We start from the raw sequence: 25,845 nt of genomic DNA on the forward strand, positions 1-25,845 counted from the left end.
GAGGAAAAACCCTCGGCAGAATGCAATATTGTAAGTTGGTTTTTTAAGTATTATTATCTGTTTTTAGTTGATTTTTCATACGGATTTATCAAACTCAATATATTTTGTATGTAATTTAACATTTTTTGTATTTTGTTGTTTGTAACAGATTTAACAAATAAACACATACCCCTGATGATGGTAACAAGTTATTAGCGAAACGTTGGGTTAGAAAAGTGGAATAATGTAATTTTATTTCGCACTTAAAAAAAAAAAAACTTAGACCGGAAAAGCCTAATAATATACCTTCAGATAATAGCGACGTTGTTATTCTTAGTACTTTTGACGATTTGTCAAAAGTAACGTAGTTTTCTAATTATTATTAAATACTTGCATATTTCAAATGGCTTTCTCAAATATATTATATATAAACAACCCCGCTATAATCACCCCTATTAATGATCTTGATTTGATGTATAATTCTACGGATTCGTGTGTTGCTATTCATCAAAACATACGCAGTCTTCGGCAAAAGTTTGATTTATTGCTATGCAATCTAGAGATGTTTAAAAACTATCCCGACGTAATACTTTTGTCTGGATATACTCCCACGAAATTCGTGATTTCACTATACCTGGTTATAATTTTTTCGCGAACACTAATGACAGTTATTCTGTAGGTGGTGTCAGAGTTTTTGTTCGGGATACGTATGAGTGTGATTATTTTGAATGCAATCTCACAAGTGCTGACATCCTAAAGGTTTCAATAAGTATTTTCGGTGCAGTCTTTACTTTTATGTGTATTTAAAGGCTACATGCGATATCTGTTCAGATATTTGTGGAAGAGTTCTCAAATCTTCTCCTTAGTGAAAATTCAGCCAATATTGTCATCAGGTGACTTTAATTTAGATATCCTTAACGCTAATCCTACCATAGATAGCTTCCTAAATCTAATGGCTGGTCATGGTCTAACATCGTATTTAAATGAGCCAACTCGTAGTATGTCTGGAAGCTGCTTGGATCACGTTTTCTTTCGTGTTAGTAATCATTTTCTCAGTAGTTTGCGGAGCCTACATCTCGATGTCGGAATAACAGATCACACTATGACTGGTGTATTACTAAGCAAGGCTTGTGCAAAAAACAATAATAAAGAGGTTAGTTCTTGTTTAACGCAAATAAATTTCGACGCTCTAAACGAACTATTGCGATTTGAGTCATGGGATGAATGTTACTCTGAAAAAGACGTATCCAAGGCATTTAATATTTTTCTGAACATTTTTAACAGACACATTAAGTCTGCTTGCTAGCTTTTCTTTTATTCCTCGCAGATCTGATTATAAGTTAAAACCATGGATTAGCAAAAAGTTGCTCAAAAAAATTCATCTAAAAAACAAGCTTGGAAAAAAGTGTAAAAACCACCTATCAAACGCAAATCTTCGCAGCAGGTATAGGAAATTATGCAGAGAACTGAAAAAAGAAGTACACGTGGAGCGTGATAATTTCTATCGAAATGAGTTTAGGTCTTCCTATGGCAATCCAAAGAAGGAATGGAATATCATTAACGGTCTTCTTAATCGCAGTTGTAAAGCTAATAATACATCAATTGTTTTATGTGATGGTAGCGTGAGCTTTTCTGATCCTCCAGCAGTGGCAAACCTTTCCAATGTTCACTTTCTATCAATAGGCCAATCTCCTGTTTTCGAATCCTCCGCTCTGATACCTGAGTTCTCGAATTCGGGAAATAGTTTTTTTTTTTTGAGCCATTTACTGGCATTGAAGTTTTAAAAACAATTAATTCTCTGAATAACTCTAGATCATGTGGATGTGTTGGAATTTCGAATCAGACTCTTAAATATGTGGCACAAAATTTAGTTGATATATATGTATTTTAGGTGGATCATTTCCTTCGGACTTAAAATGCGCTATTGTCATTCCTTTATTTAAAAAGGGTGCCAAAACGGATATAAATAACTGCCGGCCTATTTCATTACTGTCTTCAATTTCAAAAATTTTTGAAAAACTGGTTAAAGGTCGAATCCTATCATTTCTTGACAATAATGACTATTTCAGCTCAATGTAATTCGGGTTCAGATATGGGCGGTCAACGGAAGATGCCTTGCTGTACTTTTGTTCTCACATATATAGGGAACTAGACAATAAAAAGAACTGTGCTGGACTGTTCGTTGATATCACTAAAGCATTTGACATGGTTAATCACCAAATTTTATTAGACAAATTGTATTTTGCGGGCTTCCGTGCGTTTATATATAATTGGTTTAAATTTTATTTGTCAGGAAGAATTCAAAAAGTAAAAGTTGGAAGTAGTATAAGTAACCCAGTTACAATTAGCTTAGGTGTACCTCAAGGATCTGTCTTAGCTCCTATACTATTTTTGATTTACCTTAATTCAATATTCTCGCTGCCATTGTATGGAAAAGTAACAGCCTTCGCTGACGACCTTGCTATCGCCTATGGTTCATCGAACTATCTGGATTTGTTAGCAGGAATCAATAACGATGTGCATTTGCTAAGAGTGTGGTTTGCAGCACATAAGCTCTCTGTCAGCAAGAAAACGATGTTGATGTATTTCAATTTGCATCCAAAATCCTCACATTACATAGCCATTGTATTCCATGCTACTGACTGCAAACGTTTTATACTAAATAATTTTCTGTTCTGTGCATCGTTTAAAGCTGAAGTAAACTGTTGCGATAAGTGCTTCACTATTGAAAAAGTAAGCGACTTCCAATATCTTGGTGTTATTGTTGACCAAAACTTGAGTTGGTCTACGCATATTTCTCGTTTGAAGTCCTACTTGCGATCTTCCGTTCGTTATTTTTACAATTTAAGAAAAGTTTGTTCAAACGAAACACTTAAAACTATTTACTACACTTTAGTCCACTCCAAGCTCCAATATGGTATAACCTGTTGGGGTGGCGCTGCAGGTAATAAAAATCCAGCAGCTTCTAACTATTCAAAAATGGGTCATAAGAAAAATATGTAATGTTGATCGTTTTCGCCACTCTACGGAGTTGTTTAGGGATCAGAAAGTTCTTCCTGTTAAGCATATGTACTACTATAAAACGTTAGACATTTTTCATTCGCTGTGGGTATTTACATAGCCTGGTCTCGGATAGTATAACTTGAGGCAAAACTCATATGGACTTGTGTATGTCTCGACCTCTCGAACAACCAACTCAACAACTTCTTTACTATCGTTTCTTGTAAAGCTTTTAATGCGTGTCACTAGAAATCTGAATAAGTTTTTGGGAAAGGTTAAATCTTTTCTACTAGAGAAATCACACGAAGACATCAAAATTTTGCTGAACCCTAGCATTTAAAAAATATATTTACATATTGGATTAATATAATTTATTACTTATTATTTTTAGTCAAACTTCACCCCACGCACTATTTTACATGTTTTTAAGTTCAATTTTATTCGGAGATGGCATTCGATACAAAAATACATATGCCTTACTTTTCTTTCTGTAAATTTGGTTAATTTAATTTAAGTCGCTATTGTAACATATATATGCTGTTTTGAAAGAAAATGAATAAAAAATTAAATGAAATGTCAATAATTGGTATGAAATGACAATTGAATTGGAAATGACAATTCATTCAAAACAACGTTAACGGTGCAAATTAGAAAGTGTAATTATAAGTTTTAATAAAAGCAAGGTATCTGCATATATTTAAATATAATAATGCCTAGAGGACGACCAAGAAGAGTTCACAGAGGGATATCAATCGTGAGCGCAGAACTCGTAAACTGCGTCAACTGGCAGCCGATGCTAACATTGGCAGCCGACCACTTGCCTATACTTGTTTAGCTCGAGCGTACCGCCGACTTCATCGTCACAGAAAAACGCACTTGCATAAACTTCAAAAAAAAAAGGAAAGTGGAACGAATACAAATCTTTACTTACAACCGCATTTCTGCCCACCCTATCCCGAATGATGCCCGCAAAGGGGTCGTGCTTTCCGCAAGGTCATTGAATCCGCCTCGTCTCGCTTCATTCCCGCCGGAAGAATTCCCGAAATTCGGCCTCATTTTCCGGCGGAGGCCGCAAACTTAGCGTGAGAACGGGGCCTTATAAGACAGCTCGATCCCGGCGACCCCCAAATAAGGGACATAAATCAACACATCAGATTGCTTGTAGATGAAAACAAGCGGGCGAAATGGGAGGAGCATCTAAGAAGCTGTAACCTCTCTGCAGGTGTAGGTAAACTGTGGTCCACCGTAAAGTCCTAATCCGTCTAAGCACAATGACAAAATTTCCATCGCCTTTGGCGATAAAGTGCTGTCGGATGCGAAAAACTGCGCGAGCGCTTTCTGCCGACAATATATAATTCATTCTACGGTCGACAAAGATAGACGGAGGGCCAACAGATGCGCACATAAACATAAATTCAGCGCGTCTCCAATTACCATCACCGCCAAAGAGGTTGAGGACACCACCGGTCATGCTAAACCATCCAAAGCAGTGGGCCCAGACGGCATAGCCATGCCGATGCTTAAAAGTCTAGGGAAAGAGGGTTTCAAATAATAAGCACATGTCTTCAACCTGTCTTTTTCCACCTTTGTCATTCCCGAAAAATGGAAAATGGCCAAGGTGGTCCCGCTACTAAAGCCTGGGAAACCAGTTAACATAGCAGAGTCATATCGCCCGATATCTCTCCTATCGCCAGTAGCCAAAACGCTTGAAGCCATTTTGCTCCCCTACTTCAAAGCAAATTTGCAGCTAGCCTGCCATCAGCATGGTTTTAGAAAACTGCAAGCACCACCACCGCGCTAAATGCCATTAGCGCCCAGATAAATTGCGGTTTAAATCAAAACCCCCACCATAGAAGAGCACTAGTGCCGCTAGACCTATCTAAAGCTTTTGATACGGTCAACCATGGCACGTTACTGCAAGACCTGGAAGGGTCTACCCTTCCACCATGTCTTAAAAGGTGGACCGCAAATTATCTGGGTGGTCGGCAGGCATCGTTTCAATTTAGAAACGGATCATCTAAACGAAGAAGAATTAAACAAGGGGTGCCACAGGGTGGTGTGCTATCCCCACTTTTGCTTAACTTCTACATATCAAAGCTACCTTCGCCACCAGAAGGAGTAACTATCGTTTCCTACGCCGATGACTGCACAATAATGGCAACAGGCCCAGGCCCACAGATCGATGAGCTTTGCAACAGAATAAACGGCTACCTCCCTGATATCTCCAGTTTTTTCGCCTTGCGAAACCTGGAATTATTACCGACTAAATCCTCCGCGACCTTATTTACAACATGGACGTCCCAAATGTCGACCATTTTGAACATCCATGTCGATGGCACTACGCTACCGACTGTCCTACACCCCAAAATCTTGGGTGTGACGTTTGATCAGGATCTACATTTTGGTGAGCATGCAGCCGCAATTGTACCGAAAATCCAGAGCCGTAAGAAAATCCTCAAATCTCTTGCTGGCAGTACTTGGGGAAAAGATAAAGACACGCTAATTACAACTTACAAAGTAATTGGCCAGCCGATTGCATGCTACGTGTCCCCGATATGGCCGCCAAGTCTAAAGACCACTCACTGGAAGAAGCTAAAGGCCTGCAAAAATACTGCGCTCAGAACTGCCACGGGTTGTCTTCTTATGTCCCCAGAACACCATCTACATAATGAGGCGAGAATACTCCCCATCAGGGAGAGAAATGAGATGCTAACCAAACAGTTCCTGTTGAATACCTGGGCATCCCAAAAGACATCTGAATGATGAGCCAACACCGCCCAGGGGCTTAAGAAGTAATCTCCTTAAGCATTATGAGTAAATACGGCACCTGAGAACTCAGCCGAATGAAGCCAAAAAAAACAAGCAGTTTCTCAGCGAACTCCACAAGTAGGCGTCGGACCTTTATGCCAGGAATTGCCTGGCGAATCCAGTACTCAAAGAACAGTACCCAATACTTGCGGAAGAGGAACGCATACTCCCCAGGGAAACGCGAGTCACACTAGCTCAACTTCGATCTGAATACTGTACCAGGTTAAACTCTTACCTATCTAGAATAAACCCCGACAGACAAAATGTATGCCCCGCTTGCAATGTGTCCCCACATGACACCAACCATCTATTTATTGTAATGTGGAACCAACTTTAACACCGTTCTCATTATGATCCACCCGTGTTGAAACTGCAAGTTTCCTTGGACGCCAGTTAGAGGACATTGATGACAATCTGTGATTGATCGCACCTATTGGATGGGACGAAGAACTGCTACAACAACAACAACAAGTTCGCAGAGGGCTTACTTCTTTAAGTGGTAGAAGAAAACAGGTAAATGCAAAGGCATGCAGGTGTAGGTTTTGTCACACTGAAAAAAAGAAAGAAAAATTAAAAATTAGTAAAAATCCGTTTTGTGATAAGAAATTACTATGTAGATAGTATTATATACTTCATTACAGTCAATACAAAAAGAAGTCCCCCCCCCCCCCCCCCCCCTGGAACCACGCATGTTAAGTAAGATAAAGTGACTTTAAAATTTTTCATACAAACACACATACATATCTACACTCCCCTACAAAAGTCATAATCACTCAGATTTTTCCAGTTTTTACTAAGTTTTTCGTCGAACTTCATTATTTTCGATATTTTTATAAAAATATATATTATTCTATAACACCAACAATCCCAATATACACTTAAGACGTTTTAGAAAATTCGGGAAAATTCCGCGAATTTTCATGCAAATTTTTAGCTTTCAGTAAGAATTTTTAGAATTTAGCTCTCAGATGGGATTTTTAATGAACGGTTGCGGGCAATCAAAGAGAGATTTTTTGAAATACATATGTACATACATACAGTGTTGCCCTTGTGTCGCTTTGCGGAGATTTCATCCTTTTTAGAACATTTTGCACCTTTGAAAACTATTTCAAATATTTTTAGAACTATTTTGGGGCTCAATACTTAACCCTGTCATAAACATCAAAATTAACAAGTAACGAAGGCTAAGTTAGGGTGTAACCGAACATTACATACTCAGTTGAGAGCTATGGAGACAAAATAAGGAAAATCACCATGTAGGAAAATGAACCTATGGTAACCCTGGAATGTGGTTGTTTGACATGTGTATCAAATGGAAGGTATTAAAGAGTATTTTAAGAGAGAGTAGGTCATAGTTCTATGGATGGACGCCATTTAGGGATATCGCCATAAAGGTGAACCAGGGCTGACTCTAGAATTTGTTTGTACGATATGGGTATCAAATGAAAGGTGTTACTGAGCATTTTAAGAGGGAGTGGGCCTTAGGTCTATCGGTGGACGCCTTTTCGAGATATCGCCATTAAGGTGGACCAGGGGTGACTCTAGAATGTGTTTGTACGATATGGGTATCAAATGAAAGGTGGTAATGAGTATTTTAAAAGGGAATGGGCTTTAGTTCTATAGGTGAACGCCTTTTCGAGAAATCGCCATAAAGGTGGACCAGGGGTGACTCTAGAATATGTTTGTAAGATATGGGTATCAAATGAAAGCTGTTAATGAGTATTTTGAAAAGGAGTGATCCGTAGTTCCATAGGTGGACGCCGTTTCGAGATATCGCCATAAAGATGGACCAGGGGTGTCTCTAGAATGTGTTTGTACGATATGGGAATCAAATGAAAGATGTTACTGAGCATTTTAAGAGGGAGTGGGCATTAGGTCTATAGGTGGACGCCTTTTCGAGATATCGCCATTAGGGTGGGCCAGGGGTGACTCTAGAATGTTTGTACGATATGGGTATCAAACGAAAAGTGTTACTGAGCATTTTAAGAGGGAGTGGGCATTAGGTCTATAGGTGGACGCCTTTTCGAAATGTCGCCATTAGGGTGGGCCAGGGGTGACTCTAGAATGTGTTACTATGATATGGGTATCAAATGAAAGATGGTAATGAGTATTTTAAAAGGGAGTAATCCTTAGTTCTATAGGTGGACGCCTTTTCGAGATATCGCCATAAAGGTGGACCAAGGGTGACTCTAGAATGTTTGTACGATGTGGGTATCAAACGAAAGGTGTTACTGAGTATTTTAAGAGGGAGTGGGCATGAGGTCTATAGGTGTACGCCTTTTCGAGATATCGTCATTAGGGTGGGCCAGGGGTGACTCTAGAATGTGTTTGTACGATATGGGTATCAAACGAAAGGTGTTACTGAGCATTTTAAGAGGGAGTGGGCATTAGGTCTATAGGTGGACGCCTTTTCGAGATATCGCCATTAGGGTGGGCCAGGCGTGACTCTAGAATGTTTGTACGATATGGGTATCAAAGGAAAGGTGTTACTTAGCATTTTAAGAGGGAGTGGGCATTAGGTCTATAGGTGGACACCTTTTCGAGATATCGCCATTAGGGTGGGCCAGGGGTTACTCTAGAATGTGTTTGTATGATATGGGTATCAAAGGAAAGGTGGTAATGAGTATTTTAAAAGGGAGTAACCCTTAGTTCTATAGGTGGACGCCTTTTCGAGATATCGCCATAAAGGTGGACCGAGGGTGACTCTAGAATGTTTATACGATATGGCTATCAAACGAAAGGTGTTACTGAGCATTTTAAGAGGGAGTGGACATTAGGTCTATAGGTGGAGGCCTTTTCGAGATATCGCCATTAGGGTGGGCCAGGGTGACTCTAGAATGTGTTTGTACGATATGGGCATCAAATGAAAGGTGGTAATGAGTATTTTAAAAGGGAGTAATCCTTAGTTCTATAGGTGGACGCCTTTTCGAGATATCGCCATAATGGTGGACCAAGGGTGACTCTAGAATGTTTGTACGATATGGGTATCAAACGAAAAGTGTTACTGAGCATTTTAAGAGGGAGTGGGCATTAGGTTTATAGGTGGACGCCTTTTCGAGATATCGCCATTAGGGTGGGCCAGGGGTTACTCTAGAATGTTTGTACGATATGGGTATCAAACGAAAGGTGTTACTGAGCATTTTAAGAGGGAGTGGGCATTAGGTCTATAGGTGGACGCCTTTTCGAGATATCGCCATTAGGGTGGGCCAGGGGTGACTCTAGAATGTTTGTACGATATGGGTATCACACGAAAGGTGTTACTGAGCATTTTAAGAGGGAGTGGACATTAGGTCTATAGGTGGACGCCTTTTCGAGATATCGCCATTAGGGTGGGCCAGGGGTGACTCTAGAATGTTTGTACGATATGGGTATCAAACGAAAGGTGTTACTGAGCATTTTAAGAGGGAGTGGGCATTAGGTCTATAGGTGGACGCCTTTTCGAGATATCGCCATTAGGGTGGGCCAGGGGTGACTCTAGAATGTGCTTGTACGATATTGATATCAAATTAAAGGTATTAATGAGGTTTTTAAAAGCGAGTGACCCTTAGCTGTATATGTGAAGGCGTTCTCGCGATATCGAACAAAATGTGGACCAGGTGATCCAGAAAATCATCTGTCGGGTACTGCTAATTTATTTATATATGCAATACCACTAACAGTATTCCTGCCAACACTCCAAGGGCTGTTGATTTTTTCATTTTCTTGTACTTAATATGGTAGGTGTCACACCCATTTTACAAAGTTTTTTCCAAAGTTATATTTTGCGTCAATAAACCAATTTAGTTACCATGTTTCATCCCTTTTTTCGTATTTGGTATAGAATTATGGCATTTTTTTCATTTTTCGTAATTTTCGATATCGATAAAGGGCGTGGTTATGGTCGGATTTCGGCCATTTTTTATACAAGATAAAATGAGTTCAGATAAGTACGTGGGCTAAGTTTAGTAAAGATATATCGGTTTTTGCTCAAGTTATTGTGTTAACTGCCGAGCGGAAGGACAGACGGTGGACTGTGTATAAAAACTGGGCGTGGCTTCCACCGATTTCGCCCATTTTCTCAGAGAACAGTTACCGTCATAGAATCTGTGCCCCTACCAAATGTGAGAAGGATTGGTAAATTTTTGTTCGACTTATGGCATTAAAAGTATTCTAGACAAACTAAATGAAAATGGGCAGAGCCACGCCCATTTTGAAATTTTCTTTTATTTTTGTATTTTGTTGCATCATATCATTACTGGAGTTGAATATTGACTTAATTTACTTATATACAGTAAAGATTTTAATTTTTTGTTAAAATTTGAATTAAAAAAATTTTTTTTAAAAAGTGGGCGTGTTCTTCATCCAATTTTGCTAATTTTTATTTAGCACATATATAGTAATAGTAGTAACGTTCCTGCCAAATTTCATCATGATATCTTCAACGACTGCCAAATTACAGCTTGCAAAACTTTTAAATTGTTGTAAAAGTGGGCGGTGCCACGCCCATTGTCCAAAATCTTACTAATTTTCTATTCTGCGTCATAACGTCAACCCATCTACCACGTTTCATCGCTTTAACCGCCTTTGGCAATGAATTATCGCATTTTTTCGGTTTTTCGAAATTTTCGATATCGAAAAAGTGGGCGTGGTTATAGTCCGATATCGTTCATTTTAAATAGCGATCTGAGATGAGTGCCCAGGAATCTACATACCAAATTTCATCAAGATACCTCAAAACTTACTCAAGTTATCGTGTTAATGGACAGACGGACGGACGGACGGACGGACGGACGGACATGGCTCAATCAAATTTTTTTTCGATACTGATGATTTTCATATATGGAAGTCTATATCTATCTCGATTCCTTTATACCTGTACAACCAACCGTTATCCAATCAAAGTTAATATACTCTGTGAGCTCTGCTCAACTGAGTATAAAAATGCACGTGATTATTTTAAGAAGTATCTATAGAAATATGATTCAGAAATTATATCCTTTCGAATTTATAAGAAATCCATAACTTAACAAGTAAGGAAGGCTAAGTTCGGGTGTAACCGAACATTACATACTCAGCTGAGAGCTATGGAGACAAAATAAGGGAAAATCACCATGTAGGAAAATGAACCTAGGGTAACCCTGGAATATGTTTGTATGACATATGTATCAAATGGAATGTATTAAAAAGTATTTTAAGAGGGAGTGGGCCATAGTTCTATAGTTGGACGCCATTTAGGGATATCGCCATAAAGGTGGACCAGGGCTGACTCTAGAATTTGTTTGTACGATATGGGTATCAAATGAAAGGTGTTAATGAGTATTTTAAAAGGGAGTGGGCCTTAGTTCTATAGGTGGACGCCTTTTAGAGATATCGCCATAAAGGTGAACCAGGGGTGACTCTAGAATTTGTTTGTACGATATGGCTATAAAATGAAAGGTGTTAATGAGTATTTTAAAAGGGAGTGGGCCTTAGTTCTATAGGTGGACGCCTTTTTGGGATATAGCCATAAAGGTAGACCCGGGGTGACTCTAGAATTTGTTTGTACGATATGGGTATCAAATGAAAGGTGTTAATGAGTATTTTAAAAGGGAGTGGGTCCTAGTTCTACAGGTGGCCGCCTTTTCGAGATATCGCCATAAAGGTGGACCAGGGTTGACTGTAGAATGCGTTTGTACGATATGGGTATCAAAAGAAAGGTGATAGTGAGTATTTTAAAAGGCAGTGGGCCTTAGTTCTATAGGTGGACGCCTTTTCCAGAATTCGCCATAAAGGTGGGCCAGGGGTGACTCTATAATGTGTTTGTACGATATGGGTATCAAATTAAAGGTATTAATGAGGGTTTTAAAAGGGAGTGGTGGTAGTTGTATATGTGAAGGCGTTTTCGAGATACCGACCAAAATGTGAACCAGGGTGACCTAGAACATCATCTGTCGGGTACCGTTAAATTATTTATATATGTAATACCACGAACAGTATTCCTGCCATGATTCCAAGGGCTTTTGATTTGGCCCTGCAGAACTTTTTAAATTTCTTCTACTTAATATGGTAGGTGTCACACCCATTTTACAAAGTTTTTTCTAAAGTTATATTTTGCGTCAATAAACCAATCGAATTACTATGTTTCATCCCTTTTTTCGTATTTAGTATAGAATTATGGCATTTTTTTAATATTTCGTAATTTTCGAAATCGAAAAAGTGGGCGTGGTCATAGTGGGATTTCGACCATTTTTTACACCAATACAAAGTGAGTTCAGATAAGTATGTGAACTGAGTTTAGTAAAGATATATATCGATTTTTGCTCAAGTTATCGTGTTAACGGCCGAGCGGAAGGACAGACGGTTGACCGTATATAAAAACTCGGCGCGGCTTCAACCGATTCTGCCCTTTTTCACAGAAAACAGTTACCGTCCTAGAATCTAAGCCCCTACCAAATTTTACAAGGATTGGTAAATTTTTGTTCGACTTATGGCATTAAAAGTATCCTAGACAGATTAAATGAAAAAGGGCGGAGCCACGCCCATTTTGAAATTTTCTTTTATTTTTGTGTTTTGTTGCACCATATCATTACTGGAGTTGAATGTTGACATAATTTACTTTTATATTGTTAATATATTAAATGTTTTGTTAAAATGTGACTTTAAAAAATTTTTTTTTAAGTGCGCGTGGTCGTTCCCCGTTTTTACTAATTTTTATTAAGCATATATATAGTAATAGAAGTAATGTTCCTGCCAAATTTCATCATGATATCTTCAACGACTGCCAAAATTTTACTAGTTTTCTATTCTGCACCATAAGTTCAACTCACCTACCAAGTTTCATCGCTTTATCCGTCTTTGGTAATGAATTATCGCACTTTTTGTGTTTTTCGAAATTTTCGATATCGAAAAAGTGGGCGTGGTTATAGTCCGATTTCGTTCATTTTAAAAAGCGGTCTAAGATGAGTGCCCAGGAACCTAATAACAAATTTCATCAAGATACCTCAAAATTTACTCAAGTTATCGTGTTAACGGACGGAAGTCTATATCTATCTCGATTCCTTTATACCTATACAACCAACCGTTATCCAATCAAAGTTATTATACTCTGTGAGCTCTGCTCAACTGAGTATAAAAATAAAGGTGCGTATTCAAAGTCGAAATATAGTTACTAGACCGGGTCGATTTGTGGGGAGGCAAAAAAATCGCCCATTGCTCTATGAAAATCATATTCTAGGGATCAAAGTAAGAAACTTTTTCGAAGGAACCATACCTCTAAAACGAATTCTGATGTCTCCCCCTTTGGGTCGTAGCGGCATATTTTGAAAAATCCCACATGAAAATGCCTATGTTTTTTCTTTTTGGAGTTTATTTTTCTCTTTAGAAATTTATTTAGTCAGAACATATGTAAATTTAACTTAGTAATAGAAAATAAATTTAAAAAAATTATTAGAAATTAGCGTTTTTACAACCCCCTTTTAAAACCAAGGCATCACTGTGATGCATTTGCATGTCGTAAACATAGTTGTGCGGGTTTTTTATTCAACCGTTTTAAAAAATGAAGGTATCACTGTGATACAATTGCAGATCGTAAAATTGCTTGTGTTGTTTTTTTAAGCCACCACAAGACACAGCAGGTAGAATTGAAATTGTCCCTACCCAAAAGTTCGACCCAAAGGGGGGGACATCAGAATTCGCTTTAGAGGTATGGTTCCTTCGCAAAGTTTCTTATTTTGATCTCTAGAATATGATTTTCACAGAGCAATGAGCGATTTTTAAATCGACCCGCCCTAATAGTTACCTATACTTCAAATTTGGTCACAGCTTTTTTGACATATTGTCCATAGCAATTATTTTAAAATGCCTACCTACATAACATTGATTTTGAATATGACCATAGTTTTTTGGGTATTTTAATGTAGAGAAGGATTTTTATTAGTCCTTTTATATTGATTTACAGCTTATAGCTGTTAAAACTTTCAATTAAAAGGTGCATTGCTAAGAGCTTAACTTTAACGGATCAGTTTGTGGCATGCTTCTGTGTGGAAGTGTAGCATAAAAGTAAAATCCCTATTGACCGCTTTCTGAAAATTCTCAACGACAACGCTGTTCACAGCAGATTCGAATAACGGTACTTTTGACATAGCGGCTACGGTTACCACTTCGATTCATTTATACAAAACTGGTGCTTATTGTTTAGGTTTGGTCTGATGGCCACTTTTACTCCAGTCTGGTTCTTTGTACGGAAGCGAGAAAATAAATATATAAAAAAATAGTTTTGTTTGCGCCACTAAAATATATATACTTAAACCAAGACCGATCAACAAAGTTATATATTTTTCTCCAATATATTACATTGTAATGCATACTCAGGCAGCTTTTTGGCCGAAGTGTCAGCCGATATCAAAACTATGAAATAAAAGATTTTTAAGTGTGTATATCTTTTTTTTAATAGTAGGGCAATAGGATCACTTAACACACGTTCTCAGATTATTTAGCACCAAGAAATAATTATCACAGCAATTTAAGACGGTGCCAGACATTGCTAAATTGACAAATAAACGACTGAATGCTGGCCAGAACCGTTATATAAAATAAATAAAAACAAATATATACTTGGCGCGATTTATCTCAGAAAATATTTAGGCTGAGCTTCTCTTCAAGTTGGATCTTGCCCCTTTTTAGTGTTTCCTACAAATATACTGGATTGGGCTTTAATTAGTTATGCCGACTCCGAACGGCACCTGGAAGGCAGACGAATGTTTTTAATGGCAGAAACTTTTCGGAGTGTTTTCCAAACCACTGTCGAGGGCGACCCCGCTTAGGAATGCTTTTTTGTAATTGAATAAACTTTTTTCTAAAATTTTTATGTTGCTTTTGCGCGGGTCTTGAACCCAGCACCCTCGGTGTGGTAGGCGGAGTACGCTACTACTACACCACGGCGTTGCCAGAGTCTTGAACCAGCAAAAGCAATAAGTTAAGCTTAAATTCCTGTTAAATAATTATAAAATGAAAATAACAGAAAACAGAGAAACAGAGAAAGTTTATGTTTCATGAAAAATATACGCTTATTTTGTACCATAAACAACCTTTTGGAAAGGATATCTTATTATTACGTTTTTTCGGGTCGTGTATTGAAAGCTCTTATACAGGTTTTGAAACATTATAAATGTGTCAATTAGGGTAATTCACGACTATTTTTATTAGTTATCTTAGCTGAAAAATACTAAAAGTTTATCCACATTTATGCAACTCTCCACATTGTTCATAAAGTACGAGCCCTCGGCTCTCAAAGAATTTCTACTGCATTAACCGAATTTCGGACCGGAGGAAGATAGGTTCCATCAACTACTAAGAGCTTCCCAAAGAACTATAGGTTGACTTAATTTTACATATTTTTTTATCTTTATGTAGAATTATGTATAGTATAAGTCAGAGCGTGCCACAATTCCCGAAGTAATGGAGATTTACTGGAGTGAATATATTACTGCTACCAAATAATAACACATTAACGCGATGTAGGGACTGCAATTCGCGAAGGCCTATATAAATAATTTTTTTGTGACATTTTAAAAATATTCGTCCTACTTTTGTTTTTCAAAAGGAATTTTCGTCCAGAAAAAAGATGTGGTGTGGCAACCGTGATCATGAAATAATAACCAAGGCTGCCAAATTTCAGCGAAAAGTACGCAATTCTTTCTTCAAATACCAAAATTGTACATTTTTTCTGCTGATTTTTCCCACAGCGAAACAAATAGAAATTGGAAATAAATATTTAGCTAAACTATTCCTTTCATAAAATAATTCAACCGAAGTAGTATAAATTGCAGATCTTAGGAGAGGGGCGCGATTAAGATGATCTTATAGATTATACATACATAAAAGGTAAAAATTTTAAAATTTTATATGTAATTAAAACAAACTTTTATAATTTTCATATGTTCCAAATCAGAGCGGGGGCCATAAAATCCGAACCGAAAATAAAACCGTAACCAAAACCGAAGGTGGGGCCGAAACCGGAAACAAAATCAGAATCGAAATTTGACAAATAGCGGTAGAAGCGTGTAAAATACTAAAAGTTACGACTAGGTCGGAAACTAACAAAAATCATAACAATAAACAGTCCAGTAGTAAAAATGAAATAAAAAGTCACAAAGAGAACCCAATAATATTTGAAGCGCTAAATAAATGTAAAATAGGGCTGTATTTGTGTCCCGATTACACGCCTCGCTTACCGAAAATGACATTGCTTGGTGTTGCACCCACTAGTTATACCATCAATGTGTATAAATTTAACTTTAAATATGAGAGAGACATCTCCTCATTTAAAATATCCCTTTCAGATGAATATTTCGATAAGGTACTTAATTCCTCTTTTTGGCCTAAGCATACTGTGGTTCACTTGTTCACGAGAAAGGCGAGGGCCGAACCTGTTTTATTACAGCCAAAAAACGGTATGACGAACACAGTAATAACAACACAAAGATAATTGCTGATCTGTCCCGTCTTCTCATTAATAACCAAAATGTTCGTGGTTTACGATCAAAATTTGTCCCATTCTTCTTAATTCTTTCAACTTTTCTGCACAATTTGTAGCTTTTACGGAGACCTGTCTAAAGCCTGATAATTACAATTCTGAGGTTTTTCAAATAAATATGCTGTTTATCGGCGTGATCGCATCTCTAGAGCGGGAGGTGTCCTTATTGCTGTTGAATCTAACCTATCATCTGAGTCGATTTCGCTGGACAATACCTCTCATATCGAATTCATAGCAGTTAGGCTTTCATTCGGTAGCTATAGCGTAATTGTTTGCTGTTCGTATATACCACCTCGTTCGGATATGGATGTTTATGCTAGTCATAGCTTGGTCATCTACGATTTGCATTCGCAGTTGGGAGATAATGATCGACTTGTTGTTGTTGGTGACTTTAACTTGCCAACAGTTAGTTGGGTTAATATAAGTGATTCAAACTTTTTAACTCCCACTGCTCAACATGAGTTTCTCAATTGCTTGTTAGACTCATCTCTTTTATAGATTAACAATGTTCCAAATAGTGGAAATAAAATGCTGGATTTAGTATTTGTAAATGGCTCGGTGGGTACTCCCTTACGCAAATACCACCTTTATCCCTTCCAGAAGACCCTCTTCACCCTACGCTAGAGATATTACTTGATATCAGCCTACCCCGTATGATTCATCGTCCCCGATCTAGATGCTTCTACAAAGCGAATTTCATTATGCTCAATGACCTGTTGGCTTCCCATGATTGGTCGGATCTCTATGCTTGCACTGATGTCGATTCGGCTATCTCTATATTTTCAGTACGCTTGATGGCTTCTTTGATACCTGCATTCCTACTCGCTATACCCTATGTTCGAATAAGCCCCCTTGGTTTTCAAGGCATCTTATCAGACTTAATAACATTAAATCTAGGCTTTATAAGAGATTCAAGAAATCTGGAGCATCTGCAGACCTCTCTAAATATCTAATAGCTCGTTCTAAATTTCACCGTCTTAATCAGCTTTGTTATAAAAATTACTTGAGTTGTTGTAAAGCCCAATTTTTTAGAAATCCAAAAAAGTTTTACAGTTTTGTAAATTCAAAGCGGAAAACTTCTGCGTATCCTTCCTCATTAACCTTTGGAGGTAAAAAAGCTTGCAATGGTGACGACGTTGCTGAACAATTTTCTGAGTTCTTTAAGTCCACGTATTGATCCAGTGGTTTTCATTCCGGCCAATATCCCTATCGCTTAGATAGCTCGAATTACATTAGGAATCCTGCTATTGATGGTAATATTGTTCTTCAAAGTCTTCAATCTTTGAAGCCCACCTTTTCTCCGGGACCGGACGGTGTTCCTAGATGCGTGCTTAGGTACTGCGCCGAAAACATGTATGAGCCTATTTTAAAATTATTTGAGCTATCTCTAGGATCTGCGTCATTCCCGGCACTTTGGAAACAGTCTTTTATTATACCCCTGCATAAAAAAGATATTAGGTCCAAATTTGGAAACTACAGGGGCATCGCTAAACTTTCAGTCATTCCTAAAGTCTTTGAACAGATTGTTACCAGTCAACTCCAATATCAGTGTTCTAGTCTTTTATCTCCATGCCAACACGGTTTTATTCGTCAAAGGTCAACCACTACAAATTTGCTTCTATTCACCTCTATAGTTATGGAAGGATTTTTAGTGAACAAGCAAACGGATGTCATCTACACGGACTTCAGCAAAGCATTTGATACCGTCAACCATGAGTTGCTTATTCATAAGCTTGATTTACTGGGCTTTCCGTTTCATCTATTAATGTAGCTGAAAAGCTATCTTTCTAACCGGACCCAAAAAGTCCTGTTCAAGTGCAATCTGTCGGAATCGTTCGGAGTTTCCTCCGGCGTACCCCAGGGAAGTCATCTAGGCCCTTTGCTCTTTGCCCTTTTCATTAATGACTTGCCACAGACAATATTATATTCCCATACTATAATGTATGCGGATGATGTAAAACTTTGCTACACTTACTGTCCTACCGATTTGAGTTCCTTGGATCTTCTTCAGGCCGACTTGGACTCGTTCCAATGTCGGTGCACAACAAATTTACTAGCTTTAAATTGCTCTAAATGTAAGCATATGACATTTCACCGAGTGAAGCCAGCATTGAAATCTTAGGTAATAAATGGTACGCCTTTGGAGCGTATATCTATTGCAAATGATCTAGGTGTCCTTTTTGATCCGAAATTGAATTTTAACATGCATATTTCATCTATAGCCCACAAAGTGTTGGGTTTACTTGGATTTGTTAAAAGATGGGCTAAAGCGTTCGATGATCCGTGCCTCACTAAGGTTCTTTACACATCGCTGGTTCGTACAATACTCGAGTATTGCTCATGCGTTTGGTCCCCTGTTTCTCAAAAGGATATAAAGCGTCTTGAGTCAGTTCAAAAGCATTTTTTGATATTTGCATTGCGCGGCCTTAATTGGGACTCAAGTCTCCACCTTCCTCCATACAGAAGTAGATTTCTTCTTATTAACTTATCCACTCTGGAAAATCGGAGAATATTACTGGTGGTATTGTTCATCCATAAGCTCATTATTGGAGAAATTGATTCTGCGGACCTCCTCAGCCGCTTGTTTTTTGCGGTTCCCCCTAGAGTATCCAGACACTACGTTCCTTTCTATTTACCCCTTTGTCGACGAAACTTTGCTAAAAATAATCCTCTTCTTATATGGTGCGCGCACTACAATGACTTGTATAGCTACATCAGTCTTGAATGTACTTTTGCCACTATACGTAATGCAATACTTGCCAATCTAATTTAAGAGATATAAGCTATTTTAATTTGCCGGCATTTTATTCCTTCCATAAAAACAGGAACGATCTCGCTTAAGGATGGAGGAACATTTATCAACATGTATCATTAAGAAGGAACAAGATAGTACTGTGTTGGTTGGAATCTGGTGCATTCCAACAACGTAAAAAACATGCTTTTTCATGAGTCACTGACCGGAATCGTATGCATTCCGGCAGTATAATCTTATGGGTCAGGCATCGAGCTGATTGGAATCTGGTGCATTACAACAACACGGGTCATGTTACTTTTTATGCCTTGCATTCCAACAGGGAGATTGGAATCCACTGCATTCCGAAATCATGCTGAGCGGAATCTGATGCATTCCGCCAGTATAAGATTTCGACATAAGATCTTATTTCTGCTCATATTTCTTATTATTATTATATTCTGAAATTAAATAGTAATGCTCATTAATATTTCTTTGTTTGTAATATAACATTGTTGAAATCTCGATATATCTTAAATTTTATCTTTTGAGTTGTATATTTATATATATTTTATATTATGCAGTCGACCATAGTTTGTCGTCGACTTTAAATAATAAATAAATAAATAATTAAATAAAGATACTAGTCCAGCCGTTTTCGATACTCCGAAATTACGTTTCAAAAAAGCAAAGAAAATTTTTAGCGAAATTAATATAAAAAATCTAAATGTTGAGGCGAAGATTGACTTAGGTCAATTCTTTGCCAGCCTTATGAAAGAAGCCGGCAATTTAGGAATTAGAAAAATACAGTTGTCCTTAGGAGACAAATTCTTTAAAGATAATTATACCCGGGTAGACACATTTAAAGAAATTGTTACCAAAGTTCTCAAAAATTTAATTATAGCATTAACTCCAGAAGTTATGCATGTGACAAATAATGGAAAAATTAAAGAAATTCTTCACAAATTTCATCACGATCCTGTTTTTGGTGGACACCCAGGAATAAATCGCATGACAAATAAAATAAAACAAAATACTATTGGAAAGGAATGAAAAATGATATTAGAGGATATATCAAAAATGCGCTCATTGTAGTAAAAATAAAATAATTAAAAATTTGAAAGAGCCTATGATTATAACCGAAACGCCTACAAAAGCGTTCGATACAGTACAAATCGATACGATAGGCCCTCTTCCCATAACGGAAAATGGAAATGAATAAGCAGTTACTATAGTATGTGACTTGACTAAGTATTTGGTTGCAATACCAATACCCAGAAATAACGCTAAAACAATAGCCAAAGCGATATTCGAAAATTTTGTCCTACTTTATGGTTGCATGAAGACAATAATAACGGATATGGGAAGCGAATATAAAAATAACTTATTTGAAGAATTATGCAAGCTTCTAAAAATAAACCATAAAACGTTAACGCCCTACAACCATCAAACTTTAGGCACAGTTGAACGTTGTCATAGAACATTCAATGAATACGTACCTTCCTACTTATCCATTGACAAAAATGATTGGGATGAATATCTTAAATATTTTGCATATTGTTACAATACTACCCCATCCACAGTTCATAATTACTGTCCATACGAACTACTATTTGCCAAAAAAAAAAACCCAGGCTTACGAAATTTTAAGAGAAAATACAGAAAGCCCATTATACAATTATGAGGCTTACGACAAAGAATTTAAGTATAGGTTACAAATAGCGCAAGATAGAGCATATAAATTAGTAAAACAGGCTAAGGAAAAGCAAAAAAATGAGTTATGATAGGAAAACACAATATAAAGAAATAAATTTAGGAAATTTAGTGTTAGTAAAAAAAGAATCAGGGCATAAGTTAAATAGTAGGTATAAAGGATCCTTTAGAGTAGTAAATATCGATGAAAACAATAATTTTACATTAATTCCCTATAAGGTAGAAAAGATCGATAAAAACAATGTAGAAAATAGAAACATAGAAAACATAAATCAAACTAATAAAAATAAGAAAATTGCAATACATAAAAATAGACTTAAACTCATAGAATAATAGCACTTTAACTTTATAAACACAAAGAAAATTTCTATTGTATGCAAAACTGCAATAATAAAACAAAACAAAAGAGAAAAAAAAACCCAACAAGCAAAGTAAGCACAAACGGATTCAAAACCACTGACCTAACTTGAGTAGCCATAGATAATTCGTGCACAAAATTATATATGTCTACTCATTCAAAGGCGGATGTTGTAGCATTCACTCCTTAAGTTATTCATTCATTTGTACAAACATATATTTCAACCCGTTTTGGAATGCCTTAAAATATATTGACTCTTACGTACATATTCAAACAGTTGTACATACGTATATTTTGGCTCGCTTTGGTACGGCATGAGATTCTATTGACACATTCATTCATTTGTACAAACATATATTTTGTACACCGTGCATCATATGGTAACCTGAGCCTTGGTACGCCACTGTTTAGAGCTTGCCCGCGACAAGCCTTTACCTGTAGACAAATTAATTAACATGATTTATTTATTCTTGCGTTGCACATTCCACAGCCAATTTTAATTATGCTTAGAACGCAGTTCCCAGGGAAATGAATTGAATTTATATATGTGTTATACTTAGTTTGTAAGTATTAGTGTAAGTAAGTATTTTAGCTCATAGAAATTTTGTATAAAAGAAAACAACTTTTGAATAAAGAACAGAATTCAACCTGCTGCCGTTTCAATTGGCAGTAAATTCTATCTGGTGCCGCTAACTGGGCACTACAACCTAGATTTCGATTTTCTCTTAACCGTAAACATTACAACATGTCTATCGTCCAAATAAAATTGTGTTTTAACAAAGTGATTGTCTGCCATACAATTCAAAAACCAAATAAGTCGAAAAACACTGATGTAGAGAATTTTCTTCTATAGTTTTTTATCGTAATATCAGTACATATACTTACTGAAATTTCGATAGACATATCTTCCTTAAAAAGGGTCAGAAATTGAATCTGAAAGTAGATATATGTAGAGTAGGTGAAGGAAAATTAGGAAATGCATAAAATTCAAAAACCAAGTAAGTCGAATTACTTGGTTTTGAATTGTACTGCAGTTGTGCACTTAAATCAATTTTTGTAGAAAACTTACATCCCCCTGCATCTAACCGCCTCATATATGTATATTTTAAAACCATTTTATATTTTTTATTAGAATCGTATTCATGCAAGCACAAGTGCATACAAAAGAGCGTTAGATCCAGCATTTAGTGCAGGGTAGAGCACCCTTGGTGGTTTAACCAGTATTTGTTCGTATTGCAATGCTAAACATTTCAAATGTGAAAAGGTAACTTCATATTATTGCAAAATTCTGGTAAATTTGACAAATAAAAATTTTTATAGGGACGAAATCATTTTCTTACGTGCTGTCATGGTGGGGAAGTTAATCTACCGATACCTCGCGTACCTGATTTTTTTGGAAATGGTTTTCCAAAATAATTTGAACTTCTTACAGTCCCACTACTTACAAAATATACGACAAATAAATAGCTCATTCGCTTTTGCATCTTTTGAAGCTAAAATCGAGGATCCACCGGGGCGTGGCCCTTATTGTTGTCGTATACATTGCTCAATTTACCATCGAGTGGGTCCTTTTCATGCAAATAATTATTTAAATAAATTCATCATACGTACAGCGTTATATACTTGACACTGATCACGCCACTGACATTCGACTACAAAAGAATACAAATTGCGATAGTTCCTTGATGAAATGCCTTCATGATACGATATCAACTGTGAATCCCTTAGCCCGTTAGTACAAATTTATGGCGCAAGTTGAACGCGAGGAAGAGCATAGGGCACGACAGGAGAATCGAGTCCCCCATCAAGTGAGCATGGTTTTCGTTAGTAGTCATGCGAATCGGCGTTACAATTTGCCAAACTGCTCAGAAATCGCAGCCGTTTTCACAACTGAGAATGGTGAGCCACCGGCAAGCCGTGATTTACGAGTATTTTCGCATAGCTCAGAAACACATTATTGCACTACGATCTCAAATTTACTTAGATTATGCTATCCCTTGGTATATCCCCTTTTTTTCTGCTGTCTATTAGCTTAGTGAATGACCCTTCTTCATATATTAATGCAATCCTGAATATATCATTAAATGTCAAATAATGAGCATATCCACACTTCCGTTTGAATTACAATTGTGCTTACACGCCTTTAATTTATCTACTGCACAAATCGGTTTGTATCTTATATATCAACAATTTCCCTATAGTGAGCCGGCATACGACGAAGCACTTCTACATGAGCAAGAAGGACCACATGTCTAAGCTTTGGTGATTCGACGGGCGAATAGTTTTTTTGTTATAATTATAATATTTTGTTATTTAAGTGGACTGTGTGTTATTTTAGATAGAGAGGTCGCTATGTACTTGTTACACCTTGTATGTATTCATTGGGGGCGAACACTGGGGCTCTAAGGTATTGGCTGCGGGTTGAGCCACCTTATTTTTCTTTGAAAAACCCCGCTTTGGAATAAAAAATTTAAACTATGTCTTTAGAATATTTCACTAACCAGTTGAGAATTACAAGCACACTCAATGGCTAATGAAACAAACGAACGAAAAATGTTCATAGTTTAAGTCACTTGAACACCGAAAAAGTCGCAGATTCAGGGTCACACAGTTGCAATTTCTTGCATATCGAATGGCAATTCGAGAAGGTTTCAGCTTACTTCATGCTTCAGGTAAACTTTGGCAACAATATTTAGTTGATCAGTATGTTTGAATAGAGGGTGCAAGGTTGGCGTTTTTGCGTACTCATCAACATCGACTTCGAGTTGAAACATATGCTGGTTTACACGACTATGTAATGCGTCAAGCAGAAATAGAAAATGCACGCCCTGGTCGTATTGTTGTTCTGCCTTCCAGTTTTCCAAGCTCACCTCGCAATATGAATATGCATTATCAAGATGCCATGGCTATTGTTATAAAACATGGAAAAGCCTTCACTTTTCATAACTTTTTACCTCCAATCCAAAATGGCCTGAGATAAGTCAAAATATTGAACAATATCAATTACCCCAAATGCGTCCTGAGTGAATAGCGCGAGTTTTTAAGCAAAAACTAAAGATTTTTAAATGATATTTCAAAAAAGCATGTGTTTCCTATACGTAATAGAATTTCAAAAAAGAGGTCTACCGCACGCACATATTTTGGTTGCTCTTTATGATGCAGATGCCATTATTTATGCGTCTATTATAGACTTGGGTGTTTGTGCTGAAATTCCAAATAAAGAAACTGAGCCAGAACTACACAAAATTTTTTCAAAATTTATGGTTCATGGCCCATCTGGCCCACTTAATCCTTCATCGCCTTGCATGTCTGAATCTGGAGAATGCACAAAAAAATATTTCAAGAAGTTACTTTGCAGGATGTTAATGGATACCCCCCGTATCGTCGCCGCGATGACGGGAGCAAAATTTTGGTTCGAGTCAATCAAGACCAAATTGAATTAGATAATCGATGAATGGTGCTATATAATAAATATTTAACAAAAAAAAAACTCTGCTCACATCAATGTTGAAATTTGTTCTGCAATCAAAAGTGTCAAATACATAAATATAGGATATGATCGTGCAAGTATTCAGATTATTGAACAACCCGTTAACGACTGCATTAATTTTGACGAGATTACCACTTTTGTAGATGCAAGGTATGTAAGTGCACCAGAAGCGTGTTGGAGACTTTTTGAATTTCCAATGCAGGAAAAATCGCACACAGTAAAACCTCTTGCGGTTCACCTTCCAAATTTACAAAATATTTACTTTGATCTCGAGCCGGTACACATAAAACCAATATCTTTAAATAAAAAGGTCGCCAAAAATAATATTAATATTTACTTTCGTGAAGACAATGCTATAATAGAACAGGCAATTACGGAGTTTTGGGGTACTACCCTTACTGCGTACTTTAAGCTAAATACAATTGATACGTTTGCTAATACATTGACTTACCAAGAAATACCTGAACATTATACTTGGCAAGAAAGTTCACGATCGTGGCAGAGGAGAAAAAAATTAATCAACGCAATAGGTAGTATTTATACGGTCGATCCAAAAGATCGCGATTCGCATTACGTTTGCTCTTAGTTTCTGTTAAGGGCCCTAAATCACACAACGATTTATTGACAGTTGGTGATGAGCTCCTGTCTTCTTTTTGGGAAGCGGCGGTGAAACGAAAGCTATTAGTGGATAATTCCGAATGGATTGGTCTTTTGACAGAAGTTTCTAACTGCAAAATGCCTTCACAATTAAGACGGATTTTTGACAATGATTTGTGTGTTTGGAGAACCGACTTCGCCCCTCGAACTTTGGATAATGTTGAAAGAATATTTTGTTGAAGATTTTGTAAGAGATCATAATATAGAGGAAAGTGAAATATTGGCATTGCGAGAAATCAATCAAATTTTACTTTCCCACAATACGTCTTTGAAAAACTTTGGTTTGCAGAAAGTTTCTTTTGCAGGCGAACATAAAATTTAGCGATGGACATTGAAGCCGATTTAATGTGCGCGCAGACATTGAAAGATCCGCTTAATCCAGAACAAAAAAACATTTCTGACCAAGTATGTATAATATTAAATGATGAGGGCGCAACTGTCAAAGCTATTTTTATTGATGGACCTGGTGGCTCTGGAAAAACATTCCTTTATAAAACTCTTACACTCTATATTAGCAGTATTGGAGAAACAGTGATTACCGTCGCTTGGACAGGTATAGCTTCAATTCTGCTGCCAGGTGGTCGAACTGCTCACAGCGTTTTTAAATTTCCAATACC

General features: G+C 37.1%; 1 protein-coding gene and 1 pseudogene across 6 annotated transcripts in view; both read left to right on the forward strand.

Annotated features, from left to right (window-relative positions):
- unc-13 overlaps positions 1-25,845 on the forward strand; it is a 4,182,017-nt gene that overhangs the window by 1,678,295 nt on the left and 2,477,877 nt on the right. The window lies entirely within an intron of this gene.
- On the forward strand, positions 932-25,157 carry LOC137234363 (uncharacterized; annotated as a pseudogene).

Source organism: Eurosta solidaginis, chromosome X, assembly GCF_040869045.1.
Source record: "Eurosta solidaginis isolate ZX-2024a chromosome X, ASM4086904v1, whole genome shotgun sequence".
Taxonomy (NCBI): Eukaryota; Metazoa; Arthropoda; class Insecta; order Diptera; family Tephritidae; genus Eurosta; species Eurosta solidaginis.